Here is an 18368-nt window from a genome sequence, read left to right on the forward strand (position 1 = left end):
ACTTTATTTTTATCCCATGCAAATTAAGTTCATTAGAGAGTCTTAGCCCAACCATGGAAGGCTGAGCTGGGTCTGAGGAAGGATAAGTGCTCTGCTTGCCCATTCCCCAGCCTCCCTAGAATGCTGGAGACAATCAGATGTAGCATGGAGTCTAGTCAAGCAGGAACTCATTTGTTGTCCCACAGCAAACATTTTTTTAAAGAAAAAAAAAGAGTGGGAAAACAACCAGCCAGTGGTTTTAAAGGTCAGCTTTTCACACACATAGGTGCCCTGTGCTTTACCTAGTAAACACGAGCTCTTCATTCAGTGACCTCATCTTGTTTGATCTAGGCAACCAATCATCTTTTTTTTTTTGTAAACAACTCAGGACTCGCCCATCTGACTTCCCCTCAGCACCATCTTTGACTGGCTTGTGTGCCCTACAGATTCTCCCTTTTTGTTTTTAGATTATGACCCACCTCATTTTGAAGTACAGGCCTCTGGCACCTCTGTAGAGGTTTACCTCTAATAGCACCTTGTCTAGGTTCACTCAAAAGGGAGATATCCTCAGGGCCGAGCCTATCACAATATACACGATGGGTCATCTGTTGGGTCTCTTAAGTCTTTGTTATGATTAGTCTGACCAGCCTATTGAAAAGGCAAGGCACAAAGACACAAATTAATGTTATTACTATAAGGAACCCAACAGGGTGGAGATTGCCTTATCCAGGAGTCTGTCCTCATTTTCTCATACCTCCATTGTGCAGAGTAGAAGGAGTCCACCCCACCACATTTGGATATGTCCATTGTTGTTTGATTGCACCTTAGGCATATGTAAAAGTCAGTGTCCCTTAAGGGTGCCCTATTGGAAACATGTGAGCAGCCCAGGGATTGGGGATCTGATACATGGGGCAGTTGGAACCCCCACAACACATTCAGATCATCCATGATGAAGAAAGTTCCAGTCTCCCACATCCCAAGAACCTTGGACCAGATTACAGAGGTTGAAGAAGAGTGTGGGCCATCAGGTCTGCCTCATTCGTGGTGCTGTTGAACATATCTCCATTGGTGGCATTGATCACCATCCATGTCATCTTTTGGAGATGATGAGGGTTCTGCTGAGTGATCACTGGAGCAGTCATCAGCAGCAGGAGTGTCAGAGCAGTCAGGAAGTAGTACATCATCTGAAATTTTTAAAGAACACAAGAGCTTCTCAAGGGTTTGAGGCCCTTGGATATGCTTAGGCATGATTGTATTGGGCCTCTTATTTCAGAAGATGAGCCTTGACCACCATTGTCACTTCCTTTCTGTGTTGGTCAACCTGTTCTTGATCATCCCCCTGCATTGTGGGAGTAAGCAGGGAGTTCAGATTTCTGTCTGGAAGCCAGATGGGCACTTCTCCCCCTATGGGGAAGACACATCCAAATCTCTTCCCATTGTAATTAATGAGTCTGGGCCCACCCATTGGGATGTTAGAGGGTCTTTCCATTTGACCTTAACTTGGGGTTTAGGTAACCCCAATGTTTTTGGAAAATCGATTTGGTTGCTCCCATAGAAAAATTCAAAATATTAATAGTAAATAAAGCCATCCTAGTTGTAAATGGGGGCTGATTCCCTCTTTTTGTTTTAAAGTTGTTCTTTATGACAGTGATGGTTTCTTTCTACAATTGCTTGTCCCTGAGGGTTGTTAGTGATTCCTGTAGTATGTTTGATGTGCCATCTATTGAAAAATTTTGCCATGGAATTACTGGCAAAACAAGGGTCCTTATCAGTCTTAACCTGTGTGGGTAATCCTAGGGTTTTGAAACATTGGAGGAAATGTTCGGTTTGCTTTTTTTTCTCTCCTGTATGTGCAGTGGCCCAACAGGCCCCTGAATAAGTGTCACTGGACACAAAAACATTCTTCAGTTTGCCAAAAGCTGGAAAATGAGTGATATCAGTCTGCAAGAGGGTATTGGGCTGTAGGCCTCTGGGGTTAACTCCTGGCGGCTGTAGAGGGGAAACTCTTAGATATGGTTGACATTATTTGTAAGTGTGAACTATCTTTTTTAGTTCTTTTATAGAAATCATTGGGAATCTTTTATGTAGTCCCCTCCAATAGGGTTAGTGCCTCTGGGGCTGTTGCCAGTCTATCTGCCCATTCATTGTCCTTAGTCAGGATCCCTGGGAGGCCAGGGTGCCCCCAAAGGTGTTGAAGGTAAATTGGTGCCTCTCGAACGTCCAAAAGGGCCTTAAGATCCATCATGAGGGAGGATATAGGGTTATTATTTAACCAAATGTGGGCTTGTTCGATATGGGGAAATAAATTAACCACATAGAGACTGTCTGAAAAAAGATTGCAAGGCTCAGAGGTGTCCTGTAATGCCAACGTCATAGCCAGCATTTCCTTATACTGTGCAGAACCTTGGCAGGGTTGAAATCTTTGGTGGCTTGGTGTTGCTTGGTATCCCCTAGCCTGCTCAAGGGGCCCCATCAGTGAAGATGCAAATTACTTCCAGGATGGGTTCAGATGGAAACAATGGAGGTATCTTAAGGGGTAGTCTCTGTAAAAGAGGAGCCCGTTTGGATGACTCATAGTGTCAATCAGCATTCCCCATAAATCATTCTAAGGTGAGAGCAAGGTGGGTTTTAACCCAAGCAAGCCACTCAACATTTGCCACCCGGAAGGGGAGGACAATGGTATGGCAGTCTAGCCCATGGTGTAGCTGGGACTGGATCCTGCCCTTTATGATGGCACCAGTGAGCTGATCTGCCTGAGAGTAGACCCCGCTGTATTCCTCCCAAAGATGTATGGATCCATTCCAATGCTTCCCCATCCTGAATTAGAACCACTCTAATCAGGAAGGCTCCAGTAAACAGCCAGAGGGACAAGGGTCTAGTCACCGAATACCTGCTTAGAAAGCATTTGTTCAAGGCCTTCTGTAAGACAAGGAGCATCTCACAGTGTTCCTTTGTCATAGTTATACTATCCTGAGGTGCCTTTTCCTTTAGCAGGGCATAGAGAGGTACCATGTCTTCTGTGGGGATTTGCACTCAGGGTCTCAGCCAATAAATCTCCCCTGGTAAGCACTGGAGCTAGGTCAGGGTCATAGATCCGGGCACCTCCAGAACAGGCTTTAGCATGCTAACCTGTGTCAGCGTGAGGCACGATGAAAGTACTTTGAAGGGGGGCACCTTTTGAATTTTTTCTGGGGCAACAGTAAAGCCTCCTTTTTTTAAGCAACTAGAAAACCTGTGTCACAAAGTCATCCACATATGCTGGATCCTGATGTCCCAAAATTAAACCATCCATATTAGCATATATTATTAAATCTGTTGACTTTAGGGTAGGCCTTAAGAGAGTAGCAAGATACTGTTGAAAGAAGGTCAGGCTATTAGCCATTCCCCATGGTAGAACTAACCATTTAAAACGTTGATCAGGTTTGGAATAATTTAGTGAAGGTAACAGAGAAGGCAAAGTTATCACAATCCTCTGGATGTAGCTTAGGTTTAGTCAGAGGTCACTTTCCACCCATATGGGTTTTTCTGGTGCCCATCTGATAGGTGGCACTTGGGGGCATAAGGTGGCCCTTATGATTGGTAGTATGCCCAGATAGACCTCTCAGCCTACTGTGACCCCCCTTTAGGTCCTTTCCTACCCTTTGTGCCTCTTCCTCCTCCAGGATATCCTCATAAAAAGCCCAATGATCTGTGGTTACAACAGCATTTATTTGACCTAGTATGGCCTGCCCCAGCCAATTAGCAGTAAGGCCTTTGACCACTAAGGGTGTATCTTTCCTTTGTCCCTGTCTGGGCTGGCCCAGAACTTTAAGGTCATTGTTTCTCTTGATTGGGAATTACCTCCCACCCCCAAAACAGAGGGCCCAGGTGCAAGCTCCCAGGTGGAAGGTTCTTCCTCCTACTGGGGTACCATCCTATCTGTCCCTGTGTCTACCAAACAGTGAAACTTCTTACCGCCTATAGAAATGGTCATTTTTGGGTGAAGTCCTTCAATCAAGGGGACATACCTGTGGGTTTGTGTTATTAAGGTATGAGACCTTCTAATACTACCTTTAGAGAGGCTTCCTCTCATTTTTAATGGACTGGAGGCTGTCCCTCCTCTAGTTTAAAGGCATCCCCTCCAGGTCAAATTTTGATCTACAGTCCTTCTTCCAATGGTATCCCTTCCTACACTGAGGGCATGGGGTAGAGGAGGGCGTAGCCCCTCCTGGCCTGTTAGTGTGTGGTGGGGTGTTGAGGACAGTCTCTTTTAAAATGTCCCTCCTGCCCACCTCTAAAGCGTGTCCCTTTTCCCAGTGGCCTTGAGAACCCTTGATCCAGATTTGCAGGGCCTGGGTGATAGCCTCTGTCATGGTGGTCATCTGTGCCTGTAAGGCCAGGACCAGAGACTGGGATTGCTATTGTTTGGTACCTATATCTTGGGAGGCTCTCACCCATCTGCTCAGGGAACTGTCTTTTAATCCCATGCAGGCCATTCTATGGTCCCTATTCATCCCTTCCCATACCAGCAGTGTGGTAAATTCCTCTCTGAGGTTTCCAGGAAGAAGCTTGCACTGAATGCTCTGTTGGATCTGGTCTGTAAACTCTGGCAAAGGCTCAATGGGCTTCTGCCTCATCCTAGCTATGGGAGACTCAGTAGGCCCAGCATCCAGTATAACCCAGGCATTCAACCCAGCCTGCCTCCTGATCCTGATACAGCCCAGGGATCCCTGCTTGCTGAACCCCAGTGGAATAACTCTCCCCCATTCCTGACAGAATAGCACAAAAGGGATGGGGGGCTTAGCTTGTTTATTTGCCTTAGTTCGTACCCTACATTCCTCCTTATGAAAGGCACACCATTTGATAAACTGAGAACTAGGGAGGACTGCCTTAGCAACATTCCAGTCAGTCCTTAGGGAAGCACAGATGATAGGTGATGTCCTGCAACAGGGTCCGTGCCCAAGGGGAATTAGGGTTATCTTCTGCCACAGGCTTGAGGAGCTAATTAAGATAATTGGCCTCCCAAGGATACCAGTCTAGAGGACTGCTGGGCCTGCCAGCCAAGTTTACCAGGTAGGCTTGGGAGGCCCTAGATGCATCCTCACATCCCTCCTTGAATGGTTCAGCCTCTGCAAAAACTGGGCCCCCAGGTCTTGACCTGCCATTGTCTGATGGACCACAGGGGTACAGATCCTGCAGATTTTCCCTGAGGGCGATATAGGGGGACCCAACCTCCTTGCTCCTGGGAGCATAAGGCAGGGGTCTGGAGTTATCTGGAGTGAATGGTTTGGCCCATTCCTCCTCCACTTCATCTTTGGTGGACCTCTCTGGTCCCTCTCCTTCTCCCTTCTTACTGAAAATAGTTGCTCATACTAAGGGTTTCACTTACCCTGAGAGACCACTTGGCCCTGGCCAAGATTTAGGTCCTTTTTGCCCCATGTTGGGCACCTGATGTAAGGTCTTAGACCAACCATGGAAGGTTGAGCCGGATCCAAGGAAGGCTAAGTGCACTGCTTGCCCATTCCCCAGCCTCCATGGAATCCTGGAGACAATCAGATGCAGCAGGGATTCTAGTCAAGCAGGAACTCATTTATTGCCCCACAGCAAGCACATTTTAAAGCAAAAAAAGGAAAGGAAAGGCAGAGCTGGAAAACAGCCAGAAAAATCATTGTAAAGGTCAGCCTATCATGCACCTAGGTGCCCTGTGCTTTACCTAGTGAGCAAGAGCTATTCATGCAGTGACATGATCTGGTATGATCTAGGCAAGCAATCATCTTCTTTTGTAAACAACTTAGGACTCACCCATCTGACTTCCCATTAGTGCCATCTTTGACTGGCTTGTGTACCCTACAGTTCAGGATTTACTATAATTTTGAAGACTAATAAACATTAGAAATACAGATGTGAAAATATCCCAATATTGAGTGTTAGCATTTAAAAGTAACTTGTAAGTCAATTAATTTGCTTTAAAAACATGACAGATAAGGGGATTCATCAAATTAAGAGGAATTTATGTATTTTCTAATAGATGGAGCTCAGGAACAAACAATGGCTTTACAATACTCAGCATTGTGAGATATGGCTTTCTTCTGTTTCAAGAATAGATTTGATAAATGATAGGTAATTGGGGGTTGCTAAATGGTTGTAAACTGGCACATATTTTCCTGAAGATGATGTATCAGACTCTAGAACAACTGAAAGTCATTACTGGTAAGTTTGGAATTGAATAGCTTGATCCCTTGTAAGTGATAAAGGAGACAATGTTCCAAAAGAGAACTAGTTGAAACAATTTGTGTAAAGAATGAGGCTAAGCAGAAACCTTAATAAAGTTTATAGTTTTATTCATTGAACAATTCAGTTATAATTAGTTCTTACCAGTTCAAACCAGTTATACATTGAATGGATGACTAAACAGTTGACAGTGGCACATGTAGGGACAAAAGTCAGAATTTAAAGGGAAGCTTGTATGTTGGAGAAATATCTAGAAAATGATGGTGAAAGAAGGTGTAAAATACACATCAAATAAGCAGAGTGGGGGGCAGGTGCCTAGATGCAAGAAAAAGAAGGATATGATATCTGTCATAATTAACTGCAATACAAGGAAGTTGCCTCCCACTCTCTGTGTGCTTACTTGAATGTCATTCTGGGGAGATGGTAGGGTAGATAAAGTGCCTGGCTGACAATTATGAAGACCTGAGTTTGGATCACCTGAACTTACATAAAAACATTAAATTAGGCATTACAGAGTAGTCTATACCACTGGTGTTGCTGGGATAGAAAGAGACTTGCTGGCAAGTCAGTCTTACCAAAGAGATTGAGTAACAGACCCCGTCTCAAAGACAATGTAGAGAGCCTTAGAGGAATACATCTGAGCAGAACTTTAACCTGCATGTGTGTGTACACACAGGCACACACACACACACACACACACACACACACACACACACACACACACACACACACAGAGAGAGAGAGAGAGAGAGAGAGAGAGAGAGAGAGAGAGAGAGAGAGAGAGAGAGAGTATACTTAGTACTCCTTAGAAAAAGTAAGACTTGTGAGGAAAGGATAAAACAGTGAACTTCATTAGGATAAATGGAACAAAACCTGAAGACAGTAGACAGAAGGATCTGTTTACCACCTGGTCCAGTGGATGTTTAGTCCCAAATAAATATACAGAGGCTATACTAATTACACACTCTTTGGCCAATAGCTCAGGCTTCTTATTGGCTGGCTCTTTCTTAATTATCAACCCATTTCTATTAAACTATATATTGTTACCAGGCTGTGACTTACCTGTAATGCTCTGGCATGTTATTCCTTTGACAGCTACATGATATCACTCTATGGCGACTGCTTCCCTGCCTTCCCTCTTCCAAGAGTTCTCAAAGTCTGGTAGCCTGTCCTATACTTTCTGTCTGGCTACTGGCCAATCAGCATTTATTCATCATCTGAGAGGAAAAACACATATTCACAGCATACATAAGGACACCCTCCATCAGAAGATGATTGAAAAATTCTCTTCAGGAATAATATGTAATGTTCCATGGATCATAAAGCTTTTTCTTACTGAGGACAAATAGTAAGAAATAGTTATGTTTAGGAAGAAGCCCCTGTTGTTAGTACTAACATACAATGGATGACAATTGGCCCTCTTTTGATAGTTGAATGATAATGCAGACAATATTCTTTACTACAATGAATTCAGAGAAGATGGCTCGGTCAGTGCATAAAGTAACTTATTGCCCAAGTCTGAAGACCCAAGTTTGATCCCTGGAGGCCTTGGGAAAAAGGTGATGGTGTGCATCTTTCATTCATTTTGGCACTCATATATAGGATGAGATGTGAATCTGATGGGAGACTTGCATAGAATCTCATGGGCAGCTAGCCTGTAGTATTTGGCATGGCAGAAACAGCAAGAGAGCTTCTGCCATGAAAAAGGTAAATGGGTACTGTCAGATTTTTTAGCTGCTTTCCTGGTACCTGACAGTATACCCACAGACCCACCTCAGCATGGTATTACTCCTTTTGTCCAATCCTTTTTGTCTTATCTCAGGAAATACTGGTTTCTGCTTATTCCCAGAGCAACACAAACTAAGAAAAAATCCATGCAGTAGAATTATGTGATTCAATAATGTACAAAGAAAAGAGAAACAAACTCCATCTTAAGTCCACATAAAAATTTTATGAAAAACATTCACGTATGTAGGCATCACACTAACATTTTAAATGTAATAAATATCTTAAAAGTTGTAGAATAGGACAGCTATGTGGAAAAAAGTATACTCCAAATAATTCCTGGATCAATGAGAAAATTGAATATGGTGGTAGCAAGAAAAAATGAAAATGTAAATATCAAATTAAAGTTTCAGCCAAAATATTAAATAAACTGTCTTTTCTGGATATGCTTAGCAACAGAAAATAAGAAATATTTTTAAAGGAACTATTTCAGCCTATGACAGTGAAATAAAACAAAAAACTAAAACAAAGGGAAAAATTTGTGGAGAAGGAAATGATGAACTTCGTTTCTCACATACTGAGCTCCATGAGCCAGTTGGACATCCATTTTGCAGATGTCTAGTGAGAGTTAATTCATTCATTTATACATGAGCTATTTGTTGAAAGCCATTGTGTGTCAGACATTGAATACAAAATGGTCTTTATCTTCAAAAATATTATTATGTAATGTGGGAAGGAAACAATGGACAGGCATAAACAATGCAATACTAAAAATGCCACCATGTTATACAGGTCTCCAGCTTGTGGTGTTGAATAGTGAGAGCAACTTGGAGAATGATATAGGGGCAATGGGAATTTATCTGGCTTTAGGAATGACCTTGACATCTGTTAATCATTAGTCTAATGTGTAGTGGCTGCAGAAGCTGTGGCAAATGAGCCTATTAGAAACACCCAAATTAGACAATCTGCAGAGAACAAGAGGAGATTTTACAATTGAGCTCTTTATCCCGATGTTAGCAGATCTCCAGCTATTGGATCAGGGATTGGGGCAGGACATAACACCAGATGGAGGTGATTGCCACTGCTAAGAAAATTTCTAAATTTCTGAATTTGGATTCATTCACATCAGACTCTGAGAAATTTTATATATATATATATATATATATATATATATATAATTTGTGTGTGTTTATTTATAAAATAGTGTATATAACATGGAAATTATTTACTCTATAACAATTTCATAGAATTTATATATCTGCAATCAGGATCTGATCATTGTTGTCTATGGATTTGAATGTAATTAATTTGGTTTATTATTTTTGTATTTCTCTGATATGAAATTTTATTTGTGTTTTAGTCAGTTGTGTCAAGGAAGTATAAGTTTTGTCTAACTTGGTCATGAATTAGCTAGTATTTTCTTTGGTTCATATGTTGGGGAAGTATATGCAGAAAGTTGATGCTTTTTAAAGAAAGTTTTTCCTATTACAGGTATACCTTTAGGATGTCTATTTTCTGCACTGTTTTTATATCCAGTATTTCTGACATGATTAATGAGTGTTGTTTCAAATGGCAGTTCCTGAAAGTCTCTCTTTAAATATCAATAACCACATATTCCATGCCATTTCTTAATTATAAATTCAATCTCTGTATATTTGGATTTCTTCTACATTAATAGATTTTTGGCATCTTTTAAGTAAAATTATGGGATTCTTTACATTTGAATGTGTAACAGACTATAAAGAAAAAACAGTGAATGACTGGGTTCATTAACATTCTCATTCAGATAAAGGTTTGGTGACATTTGTTGGCAACCTTTGTGGAAATACAGCAGTGACAAAGCAGACAGACTCTTCATTTTTATCAAGCATGATTTTCACTGAGATAATGGCCAAAATGGAAAGTGACCTTAATTTGTAACATGCTCCTGATGCTAAAATTATGTTTAAGAATTTGAATACATGCCACAGAAAAGAAGGTATTATTCTCTCTTGGGTCTTACAAGCAATTTTATGGGTAGCATAAGGCAATGAATTGGTTCCCATTTTTACTAGATGTCTTTATATGGACAAAATTTACTCTTTGGTTGTGAAGCTCTTCTACATTTTTTTCTTTAGTCTGGTTATACTGCACATTGTAAGGAGCACACTCACTTATGAATTACTGAACTAAGTGGAAAATTGAAGGTAAGTACTTAGACCTTTTAATTACCTAGCAATTGAGATACAGAAATGAGATGTCTTGAACTAGTAGACTTCTTGGGCTACTTTTTAACCACTCCCAGTTCTCAATAATATCACACTAAAGGTGTTAACCAATTGACAGATAATTGGGAAGTTGTTGCTCACAGATTTTGGCCATTGTAGATATAAATATGGTATTTGTTGAGGTTTCTATTTACATGCTTTTCTATTCTTAAGAAAAATAAAATGGAAAAAAGTTACCTGGTATGGGATAGTGCAAGGCCATAAGATGCATTCATGAATACAGATTTAGAGATTTAACACTGACATATGAATGACATTCTGAACACTCACTCAATAAAGAACCTATTCATATAACTTTAAACTTATTTTAGTATATATAATTCAGTACAGTTATTATAGAATTTAATAAAACACTATGCGAGAATTAAGAAAACATGTACAATTATGATGATACATATAACTGGGGGTGGCAATTCATAAGCTATTTTATGGATAGAATAGCCTAATGACAACACAGGATTATTTTTAAATCAGAAATATATACTTTTTCATTCATAGTGGCCAATATACTACTGTTTAATAATACTACTAAACATTTAAAAACTAAAAATGGGAATTGTAGCAGACAATCCCAGTTAATTGAGCAAATATTAAAGTTTAAGGCATATTATAGTTAGGCAGTTTTGAGAACTGAATAATCCTGAATGGAAGAGTTCCAAAGCAGGCTTTTCTGAATATACTTAACCTATTAATGTGGTTCTTGTCATGGCTGTCTTACATCAGTGTAAGTTTTGGTACTTTAATTTGTGAATCATTTAAGTTTATTTATAAAGGGGGATTTTTCTGCTGTATCTATCACAATAAGACTGACATAGGAGATATTATAATATGCTTACATCATATCTATACCGTGTCATATGCATCTGTAGCTTATAATATTTATATATGTGAAAGCTGAAAGGAACTGAGTCATGGAGAAAGGATGCAAATTTAAGTTATCTGACCATGAAAGCTGAAAATCATGGTGGACATTCAATAATATAACCTCAACACAAGCTTCAAACCATAAACTGCACTAAATACAACATGTACTAAAATAATTTTCAGTGGGAATAAAGAACTAACATGAAGGGATATGAAATATGACATAATGACATATATTTCCATGGTATTCTAGGAGAAAATGCATAATTTATTACTGAAGAAATTCGGATTTCAGTTATAAATCAACTTAAATGTGTCAATTTGGCTTTTGTCATTCAAATGTAATATAACAAATACTCCATTTCACATAGAGGGATACTCCCTGAGCCAAGACACACGGAGGTGGGCCTAGGCCCTATCCCAAAGGATATGATAGACTCTGGTGACCCCTTTATGGAAGGCTCACCCTCCCTGGGGAGCAGAAAGCATGTGATAGGTAGGGTTTTAGTTGGGGGTGTAGGGAGTGAGGGGAGGGAGAGGGAACTGGTATTGACATATAAAACAATCTTGTTTCTAATTCAAATAAAAAAGAATCAGAAAATATTTCATTAAATTCTCTATTAATATGTTACCAAATAGATATGATTATTTCGTTTATAAGAAATCATGCCATGAGAAAAGTTTTTGCTTTATTTCCTTTTGCAAGCACAATGAAATAATTTGTGAACATTATTTATATGCATAAATGTACAATAACAAAAGAAAAATGCTGATATAGCTAATGTTAGTGGAAGAAAGCAAAGGATCCTGGTTTTGGATAATAGTAATGTTTGCAGTTCTCAATATCTTAATGGGGGTGGACATAAAGTTTCTTATGATAAATGAAACTTTCACACTGGTTAATGCCTGAAATGGAAACATTTTTACTTTTTAATCACTATAGAAAGTAACAATCTTTCTTATGAATGATGATATCTGAGCTTTGACTTAGTACATTGGGCATTAATACCTATAGATCACATTGATTTTTTTCACAATCTTTTTTTATTTTTAGAGTCAGGGTTTCTCTGTGTAGCTTTGGAGCCTATCCTGGCACTCACTCTGTAGACCAGACTGGAATCAAAATCACAGAAATCCTTTTGCTTGTGCCTCCCAAGTGCTAGGATTAAAGGTGTGCACCACCAAAGGCTGGCCCCATTTTTTATTTAAATTAGAAACAAGATTGTTTTACATGGAAATCCCAGTTCCCTCTCCCTCCCCTCCTCCCCTGCCCCCCACTAGCTCCCTACCTATCCAATACCCTTTTTGCTCCCCAGGGAGAGTGAGGACCTTAAAATTCTGTCATATCCTTTTGGGATAGGGCCTAGGCCTTCCCCCATGTGTCCAGGCTGAGACAGTATCCCTCTGTGTGGAATGGGCTCCCAAAGTCCATTCCTATGCTAGGGATAAATACTGATCTACTACTAGAGGCCCCATAGATTTATGAGGCCTCCTCACTGACACCCATGTTCATGGGGTCTGGATCAGTCCTATGCTGGTTTCCCAGCTATCAGTCTGGGGTTTGTGAGCTCCCCCTTGTTCAGGTCAGCTGTTTCTGTGGGTTTCACAGCCTGGTCTTGACCCCTTTGCTCATCACTCCTCTGTCTCTGCAACTGAATTCTAGTTCAGTTCAGTGTTTAGCTGTGGGTGTCTGCTTCTACTTCCATCAGCTGCTGGATGAAGGCTCTAGGCTTCTTTAAGGCAAAGGACACAGTCAATAAGACAAAATGGCAGCCCACAGAATGGGAAAAGATCTTCACCAACCCCACATCTGACATTGGGCTGATCTCCAAAATTTAGAAAGAACTCAAGAAGCTAGTTTCCAAATGACCAAATAATCCAATTAAAAAGTGAAATTAAATAGAAAATTCTCAATAGAGGAATATAAACTGGCTGAAAGACACATAAGAATGTTCTCAATATCCTTTGCCGTCAGGGAAATGCAAATCAAAACAACTCTGAGATACCATCTTATTCCTGTTAGAGTGGCAAAAAAAAAAAAAAAAAACAATTGACAGTTTATGCTGGAGAGGATTGGAGAAAGGGGAACACTCCTCCACTGCTGGTGGGAGTGCCAACTGGCACAGCCATTTTGAAAATCAGTATGGTGATTCCTCAGGAAAATGGGAATTAGTTTACCACAAGATCGAGCAATTCCACTCTTAGGCATATACTCAAAAGAAATACATTCCTACAACAAGGATATCTGTTCAACTATGTTCATAGCAGCATTATTTTAATCGCCAGAACCTAGAAGCAACCTAGATGGCCCTCAACTCAAGAATGTTAAAGAAAATGTGGTACATTTACACAATGGAGTACTACTCAGCAGGAAAAAACACATTGCTTTTTACTTATAGTAGCATTTGGCAGTGCATTACAAAACTCTTGAACCTTTGACCTGGTGTGTATACTATTGGGAACTTATTCAAATCAAAAACCTCAAAACTAGATTTTATAGATGTTTTCTAAGGCTTCTTCAATCTATGACACTTCCACTCAGAGACCATGTACAAACATCAAAATTATAGACATATAAAGAATATTGTTCCATAGAATTATGTTTTCCATTGAATTCAAAATACCTAAAACTGCATGAGTTTTAGGTAAAAATCAGTGAAAATAAACTATATATTTAATTTAAGTAGTTTTGAAGTTATAGAAATAAAACATAATACTCATCAGAAATTTTGTGTTACTTGTTTTTATGAAAATTCATCTTACCAGATAGCTCCAGGGAAGCAAGGCTATTTCATTACATATATCCATACTGATACTTCTTTTTTGATCTTAAAAATATCTGTTCCTCTGGAGAACAGCTAGTCAGTTTAGAACCTCAAATTTCAAAACTTAATGTGTTTCAAAATGCTATGTTCTACTAATAAAATTTAAGTCTGTATTTTCTTTTTCTTCAGACTCAGGAGAAATCTGAAAGAGGTTTTGATTAAATAAAATTGTGCTTTATTTTTCTACATGTAGCTAAGACTTAAAGTTCTATGTCTCTAAACCTCATATTTGGGTCTAAGGCAAATGGTAGCACTTACTCATCCTCCCTCCCCCTTACACACAAGAGTCTAATGTAATTTTGGGATTCATCAGTTGTGATAATTCCTGTGTCACTAATAACTATATCAAAGATAATTTGGTTGGAGTAACTCTGACAAATTCTAATAAATATGAAAACCAATAATATGGATGATTTCTTTAGAAGGCTGTTATTGAAGGGAGCCATTTATCTACAGGTAGTTCACAATAAAATGAATCATTTGCACATATCATAGTAGTATATTACAAAAATAAAAAATTTAACAATAGCCATGTTTACAGAAAGATACTCTTTTTTTCTTTATATATATGTATGTATGTATATATATATATATATATATGTATATATTTCTAAAATTTTTCACAGAATATATATTCTTTCTTTTTTCTTCCAAGATCCTCCCCACTTCCTTACCCACCAAGTTTCATTAAAAAATCTCAATGGATGATATATTGTGATATTCAGTAGACAATGTTTATTTGCTGGAAAAGAAGGGGGTGAGGAGGACATGAGGAAGCGGGAAGGTTGAGTTGGGGAAGAATAGAGGAGAGCAAGATAAGAGATACCATAAGAGAGGGAGCCATTATAGGTTTAAAGAGAAATTAGGCACTAGGAAAATGTCTGGAGATCTACAAGGTGACACCGACTAACAATCTAAGCAACAGAGGAGAGGCTACCTTAGATGCCTTCCCCTGATAATGAGATTGATGACTTACTTATATGCCATCCTAGAGCCTTCATCTAGCAGCTGAAAGAAAAAGAAGCAGACACCCACAGCTATACACTTAACTGAACTAGAATTCAGTTGCAGAGACAGAGGAGTGATGAGCAAAGGGGTCAAGACCAGGCTGGTGAAACCCACAGAAACAGCTGACCTGAACAAGGGGGAGCTCATGGACTACAGACTGATAGCTGGGAAACTGGCATGGGACTGATCCAGACCCCAGGAACGTGGGTATCAGTGAGGAGGCCTCAGAAATCTATGGGGCCTCTAGATCAGTACTTATCCCTAGCATAGGAATGGACTTTGGGAGCCCATTCCACATAGAGAATACTCCATGAGCCTAGGCACACAGGGGTGGGCCTAGGCCCTATCACAAAAGATATGACAGACTCTGAAGATCCTCTATGGAAGGCCTCACCCCCCTGGGCATCAGAAAATGTATGGAATAGGTAGGGTGATAGTTGCAGGGAGGGGGCAGGGTTGGAGGGGAGTGAGAAGGAACTGGGTTTGACATGTAAAACAATCTTGTTTCTAATTTAAATTTAAAAATGGAGAAAAAACAAAATCAACATAAAAAACCCAAGGTACGCATACATATTCATGTATGTATATACATATACACATGTATTTATGAATTTGATTACAAATACACACTTCAAATAGAGTACCAGGGAATCTTTAGTACACATCAAAAGTCCTACTAGTTTGGCAATTATGTGGCATGCTTTATTTGAATCCAATCATTCTCATGGCAACTCCATATATGTGTATATGGCCTACTGAAATTTCCTGTCTGAGTTATCTTGCTTGAACCTTGTGCTACTATTTTTGCACATCAGATAGTAAACTTGCTGAGAGCTAGAATTCTTATATATGTGTATTCAAGTTTCCTATAGCACTTAATGCTTTCCTAACGAATACCAATACCTATAGTTCAAATATTTTCTGCCATTATTGAGGGAACTTTAGAATGCTATTTTAGATATTATATACATATTATGAATAAAACAACATATTTTCTCTTTAAAAACATTGAAATATTATTCAGTACTACCTGTCACCTATCTGGGTGGTGGGAACATGCTTTTAATCCCAACACTTGGGATGCAAAGGCAGGCAGATCTCTGTGAGTTCAAGGCCAACCTGCACTACAGAGTGTGTTCTAGGACAGTCTCCAAAGCAATACAGAGACACCCTGTCTTGAAAAACAAACAAACAAAAAACTACCCACCACCAAGTTGAAATACATTTAAAAAATTGCTTAACTATTTAGTTTAGCCAGTTTTTACACCTAAGAGTTTTGCAGTATTCATCTTTTCTCTATAAACTGGAAAATTCATTCAACAGCTGAAGGCAATAGCTTGAATTTCACTTTTGATAAACTATTTCCCACTTCCTAATTGCCTACTTAGTATCTTGTCGGATGAATGAATTAAGATTTTACAGCATATAAAAAGACTCTGAAAAAAATTGTGTATCACATGCATGGCATATATGACATTATATAGTATATGTCTTGTGTTATATTTGATATATAACATATATAGCCAGATGATATATAACACAATGTGATTATATGTAATATGTAGTACTTTATAAGTGTATAGTATATGTAATATGCATATGTATATATTATATAATTATAATACATTGAATATCACATTTGGTGATATCATATATATTTTCCATTGTATCTGTTGACATAGTGGCAGAATTCACAAAATATATATTTATCTTAAGAATTTAGCTAGGCATTTATTCTCAGCTGGGTGTGTTGATGTGAAGGACTGTCTGATATAAAGAAGGACAAATGATCCACATTGAATGAAGACATATTTACTGCATTGATGATAGTATAAGAAACACATTTTCTTTCTCTTGCATTATTTAACAATGTTTGCCTCCTGCAGTTTTAATTTTGGTTAAATTATGACTGTGACAACTCTGTAAGAGATGTCTTCACTTTTGTGACTCTACAAAAAAATGATAGTGTCTGTAGTATATTAATTAATGTGATGTCAACCACTGGAAGAAAAATTACAAATCTCAGTTCTTTGACGTAATAAAATACTGATAATTCATTAGCAGGCAGTTTTAGTCTTTCAGGTGATGGGGATACCTGGACACTTTCTGGTGTGTGATTCTATTCTCTTTCATGCTTTCCTTTTAAGATAATATATAAAAGATGAGTGGATAAGGAATGTCACATATAGGATGCCCTTTGAGTAACAAGCTTAGACATAGCATATGTTTCTCATAATAGTTTCTTGGAAGTTGATGACCAGGCCAACCTGCAAGGAAATACAATGCAACTCAATGTCAATGAAGAAAGAGAACTATGGGTGGTAATCAACTAGCTGTTTCTCTAGGACAGGGCAGCACATTTCCATTTGAAGTCAAGGATGAATCACAAAGTTTATAACCTTTGCAAGAAAAACTCCAATGGGACCAGAATTCTGGCTGAGTCACATTACTCTGCTACTTAGTGAAATGCAATTGTATGACAAAGATTAATGTTCATGAGATGCTGGCAAGTAGAATAAGAGACAAAGTCATTTGGAGCTGTTCAAATAAATAGCATAAGGTGATCTGTGGAAATGCTTCCCTATTATTTGCCTATAAATCAATGCAAATAAATAGGTTCTGAGTAGTATGCTCACTATAAGAATACTCATGGAACTACCCATCCCATTAAAGTTCTCCATATCTAAACTTGAACCAAATATCTGAAATATAATTTTAAGGTAGCAGTGTGTCATTATGGCAAGGCAATGGTTATGTTGACCATGTGTACTCCAGTCAAACAGTCAAATGGGCACAGGGTTGGTTGCTCAATAATAATGTGAAAGTTTTGTTACACATGGTTAAAAATACAAAACAGTTCCAAACTGAAGAGGTGAGATCTCTGACCATTGACTATATGCTGGCAAACAAAGCACCCAAGATACTCTGAATCTTAGAATGGCATTAATCCATACATGAGCTGTCCCTGCCATACTGAGGTAAACCTGAGTTAAAAGGAACAAAATCATTCCTGAACCAGAAGAGGAGTCTGACTAGAAGAAACTGAAGAAAGAGTTGAATAACTATCTTAAAATAGATGCATATAAAAGGGAGAGGAAAAAACAACCTGTTCTGAAATTCAAGTCTGGTTTTCAGAAAATAGGAATTTATTGAAAGGTACAATAGGATTTCTCTATCTCAACAAAATACCTGAGGAAAAACTTTCTGTCCAACTTGTCTCAGAAGGGCAGTTGTGTTAAATGATACTGAGTCAGGGCTTCTTCAATACAATGTGTGCTTTTAGCTTCCTGCCTCACTACCTCTGAGTTACCTTATTACCTTCTAAGACCATTTTAAAATTTAACATATTGTAGCTAAGATATTTTTGATTGACTATTATCTGTTTCTTTTTACCATCTTGTAAACATAGTTACTTATTTTACTGCAGTTTTTAAGGCCCTGGTATAAATACAAAAGCATTTTGTATTTGGGTGATGCTAAATGAGGGGAA

The sequence above is a fragment of the Cricetulus griseus genome, chromosome X (assembly GCF_003668045.3).
Source record: "Cricetulus griseus strain 17A/GY chromosome X, alternate assembly CriGri-PICRH-1.0, whole genome shotgun sequence".
NCBI lineage: Eukaryota > Metazoa > Chordata > Mammalia > Rodentia > Cricetidae > Cricetulus > Cricetulus griseus.